At 34.9% G+C, this 8,644-nt stretch overlaps 1 long non-coding RNA gene across 1 annotated transcript; it reads right to left on the bottom strand.

Annotated features, from left to right (window-relative positions):
• Positions 1-5,335: 5,335 nt before the first annotated feature.
• On the bottom strand, positions 5,336-7,772 carry LOC128035413 (uncharacterized). The gene is made up of 3 exons (XR_008191888.1): positions 7,690-7,772; positions 6,113-6,178; positions 5,336-5,771 (listed from the first exon to the last, which is right to left on the bottom strand). It is a non-coding gene; the product is annotated as an uncharacterized LOC128035413 (long non-coding RNA).
• Positions 7,773-8,644: the final 872 nt, after the last annotated feature.

Genomic DNA, 8,644 nt, shown 5'->3' with positions numbered 1-8,644 from the left:
AGAACTTTTCTGAAAAAGAGGCTCACACGCCCATGTGGCCTGCCCGTGTGGGCCCACACGCCCGTGTGGCCCACTCGGCCCAAATTGTCCTTGGCCGCGTGATCATTTTTTAGTGTAACTCGTGCTAGCTAAATATTTATATATGTTTTCACTATTTACTTATATGTTCCTTCAAAGTTGTCTACTTGAGTCACTGTTACTACATTATTTATATCTTGAGCTACAAAATTCCAAATTAAGATCTGCTTGATTTTTTTGAAACTAGACTCAAATAACTTTCTACCATAAAATTTTTATAATTTATAGTTTATCAAATAAGTACAGTAAAATCTTCAAATTTATCCCGATTCTACTATTTGACAGCTTCAACCTTTCCTTACTAAAAATTATTTATCTTTTAGTATGGAATTTGGATGATGTTTCTGTTTGTTTCTCTTGAAAATAGACTCATTAAGGATTTAAATATATAAATTTAAGCCCCTAATTACTTTTTTACAATTTTCGATTATTTTCCAAAGTCAGAACAGGGGAACTTGAAACCATTCTGACATTGTCTCACAAAATTCATTATATATCCTAATTTATAATTCCATTTTCTTCCGTGAAAAACTAGACTCAATAAACTTTAATTTCATATTTTATTCAACCTCTAACTCAATTTCTACTATTTTTTATAATCTTTCAAAGTTAGACTACTGTTGTTATCCAAAACCATTTTAGTGCAAAATATTGATTTCCAAGTTTATAACACCCTTATTTCATTTCTCTACAAATTTTCACATAATTTTATCCTATTTCTCTTATTTCTCGACAGCAAGCAATTTTGGCTTTTCACCGAATCCCATTTTCTACGTTTTGGGTACACACCTGGTTTTGTTTGATGCTAAAACAGTCCCCAAGCACTCTAAAGCCTATAATTGAACAAATAACACTAATTTAATCTCATATAACGTGATCCCAAATCAAACACGTCTCTAGGTTTTAACCCATAAGCGACTAAACCTTACCTTCAACCGATGAACAGTAACTCCCACACAAACTAAGACTCCGATTGGTGATTACGAGCCCTTGAATCCTCCCCTAATTGGCATAAACAAAACACTTCAGAAGAAAGTTAACAAACGGAGACAAATCACTTATTTATAACTTACCGAACGATCGCAGACAAACGTGGAGCAATACGAGGCAGAGTGGGAAAAGAAAAATCAAGCAGATGAAGGGTGAAAAAGAGCAAAAATTTGGCAGTAATGAAGAGAAAAACGGTAAGAGGGTGGAGGGATTTTGGGGAAAGTAAAAAAAAAAAGAAAAAAAAAGAACAAAATATTTGATAACCACCCCAATCCCTTATTTCTCTCCATCAAACTCCCTACTAAATCCACTATTCAGATTTTTAGTCCATCTCAAACTCTCCTGGATGCACAATAAAAAATAATGCCCACGCCAAGATTCGAACATAGGACCTCCTTCACACCAACACTACACTTATCCACTAGACCAGCAGGCTCATTCTATTAATTATTTATCAACTTTTACTTAAAAGCCTACTGACCAAAGATAAGGTTTATTCATAAAAATACCAAAATTTGCCAAGTCTTGGCTTGAACTTGGGACCTCCCAAGCACACCCAGAACACGTAACCACTAAAGGAAACAAATATTTTGTGTCACACGTTCACAATACCCAAAATTAAAATTTTGGAGCGTTACACACAGGCCTTCATGAAACAGTATGGCCAACATCACAAATTTGGCTCCTAACGGAATCATATTACAGAATATGGAGAAAAGGCCAAACGAAAGCTTCAGGCAATACGCACAAAGGTGGAGGGAGGTGTCCACTCAAGTCCAACCACCTCTCCTAGAGAAGGAAACGACCATGCTCTTCATTAATACACTGAAGGTTCCATTTATTAATCACATGCTGAGAAGTGCAACTAAGAGTTTATTAGACATAGTAATGTTCGGTGAGATGATAGAAAACGCAATAAGGTGTGGAATAATAGAAGTCGGGGAAAATGCCAAGAGGTCAGCCCCGAGGAAGAAAGAAAATGAGGTAAATAATGTGAACACGTATAACAAAGGTTATTTAAAACCAATCACTGTGAGCCAGCCGTGTAATACCCCCTACCCGTATTCGTTGCCGAAATAGAGTATGAGGCATTACTAGGTTTTACCGAAATTTTTTTTTTCAAGATAGATTTATCATATTCATAAGATAATTTCATCACATACCAAAACCAAAATTTGTTAGCCATACCAATGGCTAACCATACATTCATTTCACATTAACATCTAATTTACTAGCTTATACATGCCATTGATTTCCAAAATAAAGTTCCTTTATGTACCGAGATCTCGAGATTGATAGTGTGATGTGTCTCCGACCAAATCCGACCTCCGAGCTCTTAACTCTACAAACAGGGGAAAAGAAACAGGGTAAGCACTTTGTGCTTAGTAAGTTCATGCAACAGGAATTATACTTACCATACTTATACATCCATCATTTAATAACACAAGCACAAATCCAATTCACATAAACATATACCTATCACATACAAACTCAACCTCATACAAATTCATTACAAAGATAAATGATTGATGAGCTCATCAATTCCATGATTTCCATTTCCTTGTTATTTTTCCATATTTATCCCGTTGAACTACTTGGAATTTCGATGGATATTCAGGGGTACACCTAAGTGTACAAATCCGGGTCCGTCAATTCATATTCATGTGCGCACATTTCCATTTCAGAGAGCACACTCCCTGAACCTCATCCTTACAAATGATTACCAGTCGAGCTAAATCCTCAGTAATATAAACTCACGAGTATTGTCGGGATTACCACCAAAGCTAAATCCCACACGACAATTACTCTAATGAGCTTGGATCCAATTACCACCAAGGCTAAATTGAGACCCTAATTCGGATTACCCGTCCGGGGCTAAATCCATTTTCCACATATTCTTCGGGAGGGCTATATCAGGATAGGATCACCCGTCCGGGCTAGATCCTTTTTACCGTCAATTCCTTTTCACAGATCCATCGAATTTTCCTTTCATTCAACCGGGATTTATTTTCTCTTTTCATCAAGAATATCAATACTTCATCAATTATCATACAATAAACATCCAACTCATATTCACATCAATAACAAACATTTCAAGCATTTATGAATATAATTCAAGTTACACGAACTTACCTCGATACTTGTTCGTAACCAAAAATCTACTAATCCCAAACTTTTTCTTTCCCTCGATCTTGCTTCGTATTTGAATTTTCCGGATCTAAATAAATAAATTTAATCATTAATCTAATACATTTCATGTTCGTATGTAACTTTCTCTACAATTCCATTATTATTTATAGTGCATGCTCACTTTCTCTACAAGTCTCAGATGTTCGGCATGCTCATTTTCGTCACGAGAGTAGATCAAAATGTCATCAATAAATACTACCACAAACCGATCCAGATACTTCCTAAAGATCCGATTCATCAAATCCATAAAAATAGCAGGTGCATTAGTAAGTCCGAAAGGCATAACAAGAAACTCATAATGTCCGTACCTCGTTCGGAAGCGCCTTTGGCACATCGAGTCTTTAACTCAAGAATCGATAGTAGCTCGATCTCGATCTATCTTCGAAAACACAGTAGCCCCTTTCAATTGATCGAACAAATCATCAATCCGTGGTAACGGATACTTATTCTTTATAGTCACCTTATTGAGTTGCCGGTAATCAATGCACATTCTCATCGTTCGTCTTTCTTTCTCACAAATAGAACTGGTGCACCCCAAGGAGAGAAACTTCGGTGTGCAAAACCTTTATCACCAACTCTTGCAATGTACTTTCAATTCTTTTAATTCGATTGGTGCCATACGGTACGGAGCTATCGAAATTGAAGTCGTCCCTGATACTAACTCAATACCAAACTCTACCTCTCGAATAGGTGGCAAACCCGATAATTCTTCAGGAAACACGTCTGAATACTCACACACTACTGGCACAGATTCAATCTTCTTTTCGGTCACTTTACTATCAAGAACAAATGCAAGGTAAGCTTCACAACCTTTTCTCACATACTTCTGAGCCGACATCGAGGATATTATTGCTGGTAAACCATTCAGATCATTAGATTCAATCCGAATAATCTCATCATTCTGACACCGTAGATCAATAGTTTTCCGTTTGCAGTTTACTATAGCATCATGCAGAGTTAACCAATCCATACCCAGAATTATATCAAACTCGTCGAATGGTAACAACATCAAATCAGCCGGAAAACATAAATCTCGAATCATCAACGGACAATTCTTGCACACTTTGTCAACCAAAACACACCGGCCCAGGGGGTTCGATACTTTAATTACAAACTCAGTAGACTCAACAGGCAAAGTCTTACTGAATACTAAAGTCTCACACACATAAGAATGAGTCGAACCAGGATCAATCAATGCAATAACATTAGTATCATAAAGAGTGAAAGTACCAGTAATAACTTCTGGAGAAGAAGCCTCCTCCCGAGCACAGATGGCATATGCTCTAGCAGGTGCACGAGCCTCATATCGAACTGCCGTGTCCTTTGTTTCTCTCTGACTGCCACTTACATTACTCAAATGCCTCGGCGGTCTACCTCGTACTGGCACATTACTCGGTCTGGTATTCTGCACAGTGTTTTGCTCAGCTACCATTGGACACTCTCGAATGAAATGATCCTTTGAACCGCACTTAAAGCAAGACCGATCATGTAATCTGCAATCTCTAGGATGCCATTTCCCACAATGCTTGCACTCTGATCTATTTTGTCGAACACTACCAACGCTAGCAACTGAAGTAGCTCGTGAACTCACAGGGGGTCGATCTCGATCATACTTAGGAAACCCTGCAGTAGCTTTAGATCGGCTATGATCCTCTCTAGATTTCCTTAGGGTCGACTGGAACGATTTACTGAATGATCTTTTACGAGAATCTCGAGCTTCATAGTCAGCTTTCCTCTTCTCTTTCCCGAGCTCCTCAGCTTTACAAGCTCGTTCAACAAGTACTACGAACTCTTTTATCTCAAGTATACCAACTAACAGTTTAATATCTTCATTCAGCCCATCTTCAAATCTTTTACACATGATAGCTTCAGTCGAAACACATTCTCGAGCATATCTACTGAGTCTCACAAATTTCCGCTCATATTCTGTCACTGTCATACGACCCTGTTTCAATTCAAGAAATTCCTTACGCTTCTGATCAATGAATCTCTGGCTAATGTATTTCTTACGAATTGATCGAAAGAATTCCCAGTCACGCTTTTTCGAACCACCGATACTAGTGTATTCCACCAGTGATATGCAGTGTCCCGTAGCAAAGATATGGCACATTTCAAGCACTCATCAGGGGTGCAAGATAACTCATCAAACACTCGAATAGTATTATCAAGCCAGAATTCAGCTCGCTCAGCATCATCATCATCAGTAGCTCTGAACTCTTCAGCCCCGTGTTTTCAAATTTTGTCAACAGGAGGCTTAAGTAATCTCATCGGATCACTTACTTGAGGTATAACAGGAATCGAAGATGGATTAGTCGGGGGTGGAGGTTGTTGTGCAACCGGATTAGTTCGGACATATTGAGTAAACCAGTCATTCATCATTTGGTAAAAGGCTTGTTTAGCCTCTCCCTCCTGGTTACTCGAGATTGGTCGAGAATCTACTGGCTCTGTCCCTTGTGCGGGAGCAGGCGCTATACTCTCAACATCATCTGCTACGGCTCGTTCGGGATCCATTACTATACGAAAACACATTTTTAGACGTCAGCAGTCATCACATTATCTTGGTATAAAAATATGGCATGTATAGCTAGACTCATACATACTACGTTAGTCCAAGAATCGACTAAACCGTAGCTCTGATACCAATAAAATGTAACACCCCTAACCCGTATCCGTGGCCGAATTAGGGTTACGAGGCATTACCGAACAAATTCAACATTTTTAAAACCAAACTGATCACAACGTAAAAATTTAATTACTTTCGCATAGCTATTATAATTTACAATCAAAATGTAATTAACATCGTACTCAAACCTATACATGCCATAAGATTGAGTTCAAATATTTAACAAAATACCAAAAGAAGTCGATAGTGTGATGGACTATGCTGATGATCCCCGAGCTCGTAACGCGTCTCCAAAATCTATAAAAGCAAATGGACGAAAACAAACAAAGTAAGCTTTTATAGCTTAGTAAGTCTATAGCATATCTAAAATACATATAAAAGAATCATATAATTCTTTAATTAAATTTATTGAAATCACAATTATCAATAATAATTACTAATCAAACATTGCTATATTAAGTCATTTTGTTTAAATCTAAATGGATGTGTATTTATCTAATACACATAAACGAACAAATGTATATACATTATATGCATATAATCAATTTACTAACATAATCATTAACGCATATACTTGATTTCTATAGTACTTATTGTTCGCACTTCATCGGATCCATTTAAATATAATTGTTCAAATACATATACCAAAAGCATAATTTTTATACTTATCCACTATAAGTGCCGAATGCACATTTACACCTATACCCACCTATGCCGAATGCATACATATATACACATATATATATATCCAACAATTTCATGACAACCGATATATATATATACATACTTACTATTCACAAAGATTCGAACGATTATATAATCATCAACCACCTTGATACAATGTTCATAAACTTATCCATTTCATATAAAAAATCATATATATTTATACTCAATACATAGAATCACTTAATTTAAGCAGATTCAACGGCACTTAGCCTGCTAGGCTTATAGCTTTGATTCGGATCACCAAGACGTAGCACTGCTAGGTTTATAACTTTGATTCAGATCACCAAGACGTAGCCCGCTAGACTTAAAGTCTGAAAATTCAACGGCATAAAGCACGCTAGGTACGAACACGAATATCACAAATACAAGAATACTTTCTCATCTGGCATTACACATGTTTAAAACATATATGTATAATTTATGTAGCATTAACCACACTTTCAAGAAATTGGCGGACCATAGCTCGCTTATATCTGACTTACAATCCATACTTTTAGCTCAATACAAATAATTGTATATACGTTTATACCCATTCAAACCACACTTATTCCATAATATATAATTCATACCTTAAATTCAATTCCAAAAATTTATACAATTATATACATATATATATTGAGACTTCATATACATATTTTCATAACTTCCATACTTCAATCAATTCAAAACCCTATATATTTATATACACATATATTCGAACAATATATAAATATCTTTAATTCATAACATTAGATTCATTTCACAAGAATTGAAACATACCTTGAACCACTTATATATATATTCGTACCATATATATGTATTATACATACCTCTGCTTAAAATCAAGAATTTATACCTATGCAACATTCATACTTTAACTAATTTCAATAACTTATATGTATATGTATATATATCCAACAATTTCAACCCATAAATCTATACAAGATTATACTTGTATATTCGAACATGCTATATATATAAATATCATCCATACTTCAAAATTTATTCAATCAATATACTTTTAAATATAGCTCAACACAAAATACAATTAGTATACATGTGTAAATATTAACTTAATAACTTTTAATTGCTAATAGACTTACCTCGGATATCAGCGGACACGATCGACTATTCGATTACTTTCGTTTTTCCCCGATCCAAATTCGTTTTCTTCGTTTCTTGATCTAAACATAATCAAATTTAACCTTTTTATTCATCAAAACATTCAATTAAGTCCAAAAATACATAAATGGGAAAATTACCATTTTGCCCCTAACATTTTACACTTTTTGCAATTTAGTCTTTTTTGCACAAAACACAAAATACACAAAATTTGACCATACCACACAAGGGCCGAATATTCATGGTTCTCATACAAGTCCACACATTGCATTTATTTCACATTTTAGTCCCTCAAAAATTTATTTTCACAATTTAGCCCTAAATACTCAAATTCATCAAAAATCCCAAGACAAAACATGTTAATCTAAGACATATCTTCCATTATTCATCATCAAATATCACAAAGCACAAATATTCATCAATGGCATAACTCAAAATATTCATTAAAATCGAAATTCAAGCATGGGTCGTAGTATTCAAAGCAACGATCTCAAAACGTAAAAGTTATCAAAACCGAACAAAAACTAACCTTGAATTAAGCTTCAAAAGATGGCGAACCTAGCTTAGGTTTCTTTCTTTTTCTTTTCTGTAGTTTCGGTCAAAATAAGATGAAAAGTGTGGCTTTTAATTTGTTTGTCTTTTAATATATTAATTTTATAATATAATATATTATTATAACCTTTATACATAATATAAAAACTATAATTTATAAGCATAATGTCATCCACTATCTTGAATAATGCCCTAATTTCCTATTAAGGACTTCACATTATAAAGGCATTAGCAAGTTAGCACTTTACACATTAATTAGTAAATTTCACATTTTACGCGATTAAGTCCTTTTATTAAATTAAGCACACAACAATAAAATTAATTCACGAAATTTTCACACATGTAAATTAACATATAATAAACACATGAAATAATATTAAAATA

Source organism: Gossypium raimondii, chromosome 12, assembly GCF_025698545.1.
Source record: "Gossypium raimondii isolate GPD5lz chromosome 12, ASM2569854v1, whole genome shotgun sequence".
Lineage (NCBI taxonomy): Eukaryota > Viridiplantae > Streptophyta > Magnoliopsida > Malvales > Malvaceae > Gossypium > Gossypium raimondii.
This window is presented reverse-complemented; position numbering and strand designations above follow the sequence as displayed.